This window comes from Martes martes (genome assembly GCF_963455335.1).
Source record: "Martes martes genome assembly, chromosome: 3".
Classification (NCBI taxonomy): domain Eukaryota; kingdom Metazoa; phylum Chordata; class Mammalia; order Carnivora; family Mustelidae; genus Martes; species Martes martes.
Genome location: NC_137890.1, coordinates 173,090,792 through 173,100,721, shown reverse-complemented (window position 1 = coordinate 173,100,721; position 9,930 = coordinate 173,090,792). Strand labels below are relative to the sequence as shown.

At 41.6% G+C, this 9,930-nt stretch overlaps 1 pseudogene across 1 annotated transcript; it reads left to right on the top strand.

The window, feature by feature from the left end:
* The first annotated feature begins 4,087 nt into the window (after nucleotides 1–4,087).
* Nucleotides 4,088–5,124, top strand: LOC308340360 (histone PARylation factor 1-like; annotated as a pseudogene). The gene has a single exon. The product of its transcript is annotated as a histone PARylation factor 1-like (transcript).
* Nucleotides 5,125–9,930: the final 4,806 nt, after the last annotated feature.

Below are 9,930 nucleotides of genomic sequence, written 5' to 3'. Positions count from 1 at the left end.
TTGCTAAAACCTGGTACCCCTTGTCTATAAGGACTTTAGGAAAGTGTTTGACTCAAGTCCTCAGGGACAATATGGAGAACTACGGCCTGGAGCAAAGATAATTATATGGATTAATAACAGGTTAAACAAATATAACTAAAATATACTAAAAGTTAGATAAATGAAAACCTGAAGGGAGTTGTACGTGTAGCACAGTTCCTTCCTTTCTTCCATCCTATCCAGTTCAGCACTTTTACTACTGACGGGCAAATATAGAAGAACTGCTGATCAAAGCCTAGTTTACAGACTGCTGAGTGGGACAGTGACTAAGCAGGATGAAAGGATTAGAATCCAGAAAGATCTTGACTGGCTGTAGCGATGGGATAAAAAAAGACTTGGCCAGCTGGAGGAACTAAATAAATCTAATAGTAGTAAATCTTGGGTTTTGCTCAAGTTCAAAAAGCCAGTGACATCACGGGTTTGGGACACAAGAGGCAGTATGGTTGAGTCAGGAGTGGGACGGGTTCTCCACAAAAGCAGATCAGGTTTCAGGCCCCGTTAACTGAACAAAGGAGGTGATAATCCAAGCCTGTAATTGTGTTTATGAAGCCACACCAGGAAGTTTGGGTTTATTTTGTAGGTCATATATGACTTGTGACGTACTCTGAGAAAAGTAACTAGGATCGGAGTCAAGATTTAAAAACTAAGATCAACCACAAAAACTGATCTGGCTTTAATAACGGATGTGAATGTAAGTTGAATACGACAATACTAAAATTGCTTGATCAGCAAAGAAGAGCAAAAAACATAGATGTCATCAAAGATATGTGTGAGAGCATGGAGCAACTCTTGCCTCCTTAGTTCTTCCTCCTGAATTTGCAGAGGCTAAGACTCTACTGAAGAGAGGACCCTAGAACCAACGCCTCACTCCCTTTTGGAAGGGAAGGGAGCATGTTTCCACAAGCATCTACTTTATTACCATATAAAGAAATTCTCATTAGGCCACAGTTACATACTTCTGAATTCTCTTTTTTATTGTGTCACTATGCCTACTTGAAGAAAAAGCCATGCACTAACACAGAACAGAAATCATTCCTTAGTAGTAATAATCACAGAGACTGAGCGCCAATAACAAGAGACCACTCAGGAGAGTAATGGTATCCAAATTATATCCAAAGATATTAAAGACGGCCATATGGTAGAATAATTACCATTATTACTGCTTACTAGCTCAAAGCATCAAACAAGATCTTTTTTCTTTTCATCACAGAAACATGTTTTTAATGGCCAAATTTTCTGAGGGCAAAATGGACTGCCATGGAAAGCAGAAGCTTCCCCGTAACTAAAAGTAACATAGCGTGTATGTGTTATTTTAGCAGATGTGTTATTTCGGCAGTTCCAGTATTAGATGGGTGTTTAAAGTGATTTTTTTAAAATCACTTCTGTGGTTCATTCTTTCTTGCATTCCATAACTATTGAGAACTAGCCACATACACACATGGTCCTAAGGACTGAGGATACACCAATAAACAGAAACAAGCCATTTCCTCATGGAGATTAAATTCTGATGGGATAGGTAGAAAATAAACAAATCGCTACTGAGAAGTCCTAGAGTGGTAAATGTTGTGAAAATAAGTAAAGCAGGGGAAGGACCTCAAGCAATGGAATAAAAGACAACGTACCGACAGGAAGTCAGGAAAGACCTTTCAATTGGCCATCTTTTTATCTAGTAACTTCTCTAAATCTTCAATCCTGGTCTCTTCCTAAGGTTCTTATCATTTTTCTTTCTTATGTTAATTAGCCTCCAACTGATTTAGTCTTCATCTCCTAAATGGAGAATAACTTTAACTTTTTTTAAAAAAGACTGAGAGTGGGGCGCCTGGGTGGCTCAGTGTGTTAAGCCTCTGCCTTTGGCTCAGGTCATGATCTCAGGGTCAGGATCAAGCCCCAAGTGGGGCTCTCTGCTCAGCGGGGAGCCTGCTTCCCCCATCTCTCTGCCTGCCTCTCTGCCTACTTGTGATCTCTCTCTCTCTCTGTCAAATAAATAAATAAAATCTTAAAAAAAAAAAAAAAAGACTGAGAGTGAGCAAGCATGCACACATGCTGGGGAGAGAGAGAGAGAGACAAAGAGAGTATGAATGCACAAGCAGGGGGAGCAGCAGAGGGAGAGGGAGAAGCAGGCTCCCCACTGAAGCAGGGCTTGATCCCAGGGCCCTAGGATAATGACCTGAGCCAAGGGCGGACCCTTAACCAACTGAGCCACCCCGGTACCCCTAACTTTAACATTTAAACCCAGAAAAACTTAGTAATATTTATTATAATTTACAGGCAGAGGATGTGCCCAATACTTACAATGTAAGGATCTTCATACATCTTGTACACAGTATACTTCTCTTTCCCCATCAAGTAATACTTTGTAATATTTGGGGTCAGGCCTGTTTTAATAATCTCAAATTGTTATTTCTTTGAAGAGGGGGCATAAACATTTATCTATGTCTCTTGCCCATCTCAAGAAAGTTTTCTCTCTCCTTCATCTATGTCATTCTCTTTATTTTACGAATAAACAAAAATCCTGATATTTAATTGGAAATTTTTATTTCATGACATAGAAGGAATTAAGATACTCTGATGCCAACATTTAATCAAATCTACTATTGGACAAAGATAAAAAGAAAAAAAAAAAAGCAGTGTTAGTCGCCCAGCTTTAAAGCTAAGAGAAAGACAAAACAATCAGATTATAGACCCAAATTAGATACACACATAAAAATAACCCATGGCCTTAATTTTTTTTTATTTTTCTTTCTGCTTTTCTTCCTTTCCGTCTTTCCTTCCTTCCTTCCTCCCTTCTGTTTTAACTACTACTTCTATATAGCTGAAGTATAGGGACGTATTTGGAGAGTCAGAGGGTTAAAAAGACCACTAGGATATTTAAAAAAAAAAAAAACAAAAAAACAAGTTTCTGTTCACATGATATGCTAACAATTTGTTGTAACTTTCTAATCATAGATTCATAGAGTTATACATTGTAATGAGGTAAAAATCACCTTCGAGACCATTAATTTTCCTAATACCCATGCCACCAATATTACCTTGCAGAAACAGTCTTAGCAAGTTAAAGTTAATTGTGCAAGATCATATGCTCATTTCTATAATCAAATAATTAAATGAATGATATTCAGTTCAAGATGGGAGAAAGACACAATTCCCCATTTTCCTCTTGTTCCTGGTCATGCTAAAGTTACATAGAAAAAAATTAAATAAAAATTAGCAGTACTGGAAAAAAAAAGAGAGAGAGAGGTTCTGATGATAGTTTGAGAAAAGACTAGAAGAGACAAAGCAGACAGGATCTGTTCACAGCAGGGAAACCATGGCTTCAAATATCCTTTTCTTTTTCTTTTTTTTTAATTTAAATTTATTAGCCAACTTAAAGTACACCATTAGTTTCAGATGTAATGTTCAATAATTTATCTCCAATATTCTAAGTAGAAGGGACAGGTCTGATTTTCCAAGGGATTCTCAAAGGTTCTCCATGCTCAGAGTTACAAAGAGCACGACAAGACTGTACACAAACACCAGCGTAATTATAGAATCACACTGGACAAGGCGAGACAACTAACTCTTACTCTTCTTCCTTAGGAAAACAGAGCAAATAGTGACGAGACCTGAAGATAAAACCTAAGAGCTCTTCACACATCCATCCAGTCACATGCCTGAAATCTCCTACCACTTCTTCCTGACATGGATGAAATTCCATACTTGGGCTTCCCAAGCAGTAGCTACAGATCTAGATAACCCAACCCAGTTACAGAGGAGTTAAAGCTCTATGGGACAAATTCTAACCAGTGACAGAGGCATGCAGGAGGGTACAAGGCAAGAAAAAAGTCCTCTTTTCCTCACTCCTTGGGATGGACTTGAGTCTGAGTTTCTCTTTACCCCCCTATAAAAATGTCATAATGGAACAAGGAAGCACATCGGCCTGCACATCAGCCTTACAGACTACGCTGTTTTTGAAGGAACTTGATCCAAGGTAGATGTTTGTCATATAAGGTTACATGAAAACGTTAGTTACAAGATAATATGAGGGATTCTGCGGCGCTGCAGCTACAGAATGGCTGGCTTTGGCAGGAAACACAGGCCCGGCGGGGAGGGGCAGCAGTGTGGGAAAACAGTTGATGGGAAGAAAAGTAAATCCTGTGAAGCTGATGTCTCCAGTGACCTTCGAAAAGTAGAAAATCATTATAAGCTTTTTCTGCCTGAAGATTTCTATAGCTTCTGGAAGTTCTGTGAAGAACTTGATCCTGAAAACCCAGCTGATTCACTTTCTACAAGCCTTGGACTTCGATTAGTGGGTCCTCATGATATCCTTGCCGGAAAACATAAAATGAAGAAAAAATCAGCAAGCCTGAATTTTAACCTTCACTGGAGATTTTACCATGATCCTCCTGAGTTCCAGACCATTGTTACTGGAGATAATAAAATTCAATTCCACATGGGGTATTTCAGGGATTCCCCTGATGAACTTCCTGTATATGTTGGTACAAATGAAGCAAAGAAAAACTGCACAATTGTTCAAAATGGAGATAATGTGTTTGCCACAGTCAAACCGTTTCTGATGAAAAAGCTTAAGGAAGTAACAGATAAAAAGAAAACTAGAATCTTGAAAAACATATATGAAAAACTCACAGAAGCAGCCAGAGAACTTGGGTACTCACTGGAACAGAGAACCATGAAGATGAAACAAAGAGATAAGAAAGTCATGACAAAGACCTTTCATGGTGTAGTCTTGGTTGTCCCAGTAGATAAAATGATGTTGGATACAGAGAGCTCCCTGAAACAGATGCCAACCTCAAGAGAATTTGCAAGACAACTTTGAGGCGCCAAGTGATGAGGACAGACTGACTAAAAGCTTTTGCTCCCATTCAGGAAATGACTTTTGTGCAGTTTGCTAATGATCAATGTGATTATGGTATGGGGCTTGAGCTGGGAATGGATCTCTTTTGTTATGGCTCACACTATTTTCATAAAGTTGCTGGCCAACTGTTACCTCTTGCATATAATCTGTTGAAGAGGAATCTCTTTGCAGAAATTATTGAAGATCATTTAGCAAATAGAAGTAAAGAAAACATAGACCAACTTTCAGCATGAATGAGAGTTGGCTTTCTTTCAGTGTATATTTTAAAGCATTGGTATAAACTTGTGATTTTTGTTTTGTTTTGTTTTTAAGAATACAGAAAATAAATTGATGGAAATATTTACTAAAAAAAAGATAATATTGGGACTCCTGGGTGGCTCAGTTGGTTAAGCTGCTGCCTTCAACTTGGGTCATGATCCCAGGGTCCTGGGATCAGGAGTCCCACATCGGGCTCCTTGCTCAGCGGGGAGCCTGCTTCTCTCTCTGCCTCTGCCTGCCACTCTGCCTGCTTGTGTTCCCTCTCTCTCTCTGACAAATAAATAAATAAATAAAATCTTTAAAAAAAAAAGATAATATGAGGAATGACAAATTAAATGTAACAAAATGTATGAGTATACACATATTGAAAAACAGTTTGTAAAGATCTAAAGAGAGGTCTCAGTGGATATACATCTAATTCTTAAGAATAAGTAGGAGTAGATTTTGATTATTTATTTATACTTCTCTATTTAAAAGTTCTTTAGGTCATCTACTATATTTGTGATTTTAAAGAATACTAAAAAAGAAAAATATTATAAAATAAGCTCATATGATGGTATACTATTTTAAATTGAACATGGTGCAGATTTTTATATTATTGATAAGGAATTTTAGGGATCAGAAACAAAAATAGTTGAAAAATGGCTATTATTAAAAAATAAGGTAAATAAAATAAATGTTCACATCTTTTTCTATCGCTTAACATTCACAGGTCCTAAATTGATATGTTTCTGTACTTAAAATAGGGACTAAAATACAAAGCAATGTCTTTCAAAGTTGTATTTATACAACACAAAAGAAAATGCAAATCTGTCAGTTAACAGATTTTTTTAAATCAATGTGAATAAACAAACAAGTAGATGAAAACTCTTCTTAAAAACTTAACTGAGAGAGTATTTATTTTAGTTGTGCTCTGAATAACAGTATATCACTTGTGCTCTGAAGACAAAGCCAAGCTCTCTATCTTTGCAAAAAAACTAATCTCCTTAAGAAAAAAAATGAAATTGATCTCTTTCCTCTAATTTTATTAGATTAAAATTTTAATTTCCTATAATTAAAATTTAGGCACATAAAAACTACAGTGATAGCCTAATGAATATAATACTTCTTTAGCTGTCCATACATATGTGCTTTCAAGATGCACTATGGGGCCTCTTTAAGATACCATCATAAATTGGTTTAAAAATATTTTTCTTCATTTTAAGTTGAAAGTGGGAAAATCTCCCATAGAGAAAGGGTAACATGTCTATCAAATAACAGAGTACTAACAGAAGGTACTTATATAAGTTATACTAAATGGACTTTATTCTAATATTTATTCTTAATTCTTTATTCTATTTATTCTATTATTCAGTTATTACCTTTAAAATGCAATATACATTGGGGCACCTGGGTGGCTCAGCTGGTTAAGCATCCGCCTTTGGCTCAGGTCATGATTTCAGGGTCCTGGCATGGAGCCCCATGTGGGGTTTCCCGATCAGCAGGGAGTCTGCTTCTCCATTTGCCCCTCGCCTCCTCATGCTCTCTCTCACGTGCTCTCTCTCTCAAATAAATAAAATCTTAAAAATAAAGAAATTAAAAATTAAAAAAATAAAATAAAGTGCAATACACTAATAAACCACTTTGTTTTCATAAAATAAAAATTTCAGGTATGCATTACTGAATAACTTCCATTTGATTTCTTAGCAGTAAGAATAAACAATTGATTTTAGGTAAGTTGCTAAACCAATATAAACACACTTTTGTTTGTAGTGAAAGTAAGAGACTTTGAAGACCCTAGAGAAGGAAAGTGATCACTCATACACTGCTGGTGGGAATGTAAAATAGTACAGAATGGAAAACAGTCTAGCCATTTCATGAAGCACTAAATTTGCAACCATCAAAAACCCAGCAATCACAATTCTACGCTTACCAGAGACACAAAAACCTAGGTTCTTGCCAAAACCGGTACAGGAATCTTCACAGCAGCATGTTTTGTAATTGCCCAAAACAGGAGGCAACCCCATCCTTTTACAGGGGGGATGATTAAACTGACAGTGGCAACCCATACCATAAATACAATTTAGCAAATAAAAAGGAGACAGAGTATTAACACATTTGTACCACTGGGAAACTCACTTCCCAATGCAGAACACAGGCGGTCAGGGTTTATAAAGCGGGCGCTCTGAATGAATTTCCAGAGAATGATTTTGAAGGAAAAATTCAATTCCCCAAAGATACATACTGTACAATTTCCTTTTACAGAAAATTCTTGAAATGGCAGAATTCTGGAAATGGGGACTAGCTTAGTAATCGCCAGGCACTGGCAGAATGGGTCAGGAGGGAGGTGAGTGATGAAAAGGCAATTAGAAGGATCCCTGCACTGAGGAAATGAGCTATAATATGAAGGTCCAGATCTTGGCTATGACGCTGTATTACAATTTTCCAGGACGTTATCCATGGGGGAAAGTGGGTAAATGGTACACAGGAATACTTCTATACAATTTTTGCAAATGCATAAGAATCCACAATGTAATGACAACAGTGGTTTAATTAAAAGGAAACGAGAGAGAGAGAGAGAGAGAGAGAGAGAGTTGAGCCTCTCATATTGAACAGGACCTAAGTATTCATCCAGTCACTGCGTGGAAATCTTGGCGGTAAATCAGTCCCCACCAAGGTCTTCCCTTAAGAAAGTCATCTCTCCCCCAATGGAGACGTTCCCCAAATGCTGCGAGTACAGGAGGTGGCTCAGGAGAACCAAGACAGCAACGAAGAAATTCTCAAGCAGGGATGGAAATGCATACAGAAAGCAGAGCCAAAACCAAAGAGGTATCCCAGATGCAACGGTGATCCCCTTAGTGGCATACTGATAAAACGAAGAGCATGCCGTGGACTGGATGCGCCCAGCAACGCAGACTGACAGCAGGCCAAACCCGAAGTGTTGGAAAGCACGCACACTGTAGGATCCCTTGAATGAGGACACCCACTCTACACTTCCGCGGAGCCTGTTCGCTCTGCGGTTTTGCACCTCCCGTCCGCCAGGTGGAGCCCGTGCCAGCACAGGAGTCTCACTGGTCCAAACGTCACGTGCTGGGCCAAGGTCAGCTCTAGCTGAGGAGGGCCTTTGGGTCCCCGACCACACACCACCTCCCTTCTTTGCTACTCTAGCCCCAGCGCTGTGCACAAACCCACCGGGCACCCTTGCCCGTCCGCTGCCTCTCTTTCAGGTGCACTTCTGCCCTTCCCCTGACTCCTCTTCCTACCTGCCCTGAGGAAAAGCGGGAACTAGGCCATCCGCCATGGCCCCATTCACTGCGGCCTCACCGTGGGGCTGCGAAGTCCCGCAGCGTCTGCACCACCAGTCTGCGGCCGTCCTGGGCGACTCGGTCCAGTGGGCTGTACACAAGGGCCCGGTGCTCCGACAGCACGCGCACCATCTGCTCGCATCCAGACGGCCGAAGGCCGAGGGTGATCTGGGAGTCGAGTAGGAGGTACGGCCGAAGGATGGCCCGTAGGGCCGTAGGCACAAGGGCACTCACCACAGCCAGGTCCAGCAGCTCTGCTCCGCCCGTCACCTGGTGCTTTTTGTCCTCCTCTCGCAGGCAGGCGCACCCAGTACGCAGAGGACGTCTGCAGGAGCGGTGGTGGGGCGAGCACGCCCGGACGTGGGTGTCACGGGCTCCTGCCTCTGGGGCTTTTCCAGGATGGCCGGGACTTCCGGAGGAGCTACCAGGAGGATCTGGAGAGCCTGTGATCGAGGCCAGTCTCCCCTACCTGGGCTGAAGCCCGCACGCGCAGCTTCGTTGTGCAGCACCTACATTTCGGCTTCTCGCAGGCGAGGCCACACCGGCGGTGAGAAGGTGCGCCCTAGGACGCGAGCGCACCACCGCCTCTCCTAGCTGCTGCTCGCTCATTTGGCTGATGCCTGGGGCGTGGACCTCCCCTGCAGAGCCCCCTGGAGCTGATGGATCAGGAACGGCCCCGCCCACAGACATCCAGGCCCGGCAGGCTGGAGGCAGCCCCAGGACAGCAGATGTGAGTCGGGCAAACAGGCCTTGACCTGAGTCTCACACAGCCTCGTGCCTCTGTGCCTCGGGGCAACCTTCTGTGCCCTTTCCCCAGATGCTGCCTCAGTTTCCATTCTACTACCAGTGCCCCTGTGTGACCTCCCAGCCATCTTTACAGAGTGGGCAATTCTCCAGTGACCCTTCCATGTGTGAAGTCTGATATACTGGAGGAGCTAGCTTGATGATTGACCTTGAACCGTGTCCCACAGAGCCTTTACCTACACCCAGAGCTGAGGGTCTCCTTACACTCCTCTCCCGGCAAAGGCGAACGAAGAGACAACCAGAGCACACCCAGAGGCAAGGACCGGAGAGGCAGACCTAGACCTAGGTAGGCTACGTCCCAGGATCATCGGTTAGCTGGATGGACTGGCCAGCTGCTCTCACTCTCACTCAGACCTGCCCTCAGCAACCCTGCCTTGGCGAGGGCTTTTTAGGCTTCTTAGGCTTCTTACTCTCACCAGGGAATAGCCTCATACATTCTTCTTTGCCAGAGCCTCTGCCCCATTTCTTGGTGAAAGGACAAAAGCCAAATCACCACCCCATTCTCCTCTTAGCATTTGTGCAGAAATGAACTCTAAATGAAGAAATACACACACACACACACAAGGTTAAGCCTTACCTGAATATGACTTCAATCAGTATTCTCCATATTCCCCCCCAAAAGAAGTAAAAATGTTGATCCTTAAAACTTTCCCAAACATTACTAGTAAGACTTCATTATCACCATTAGTTTTC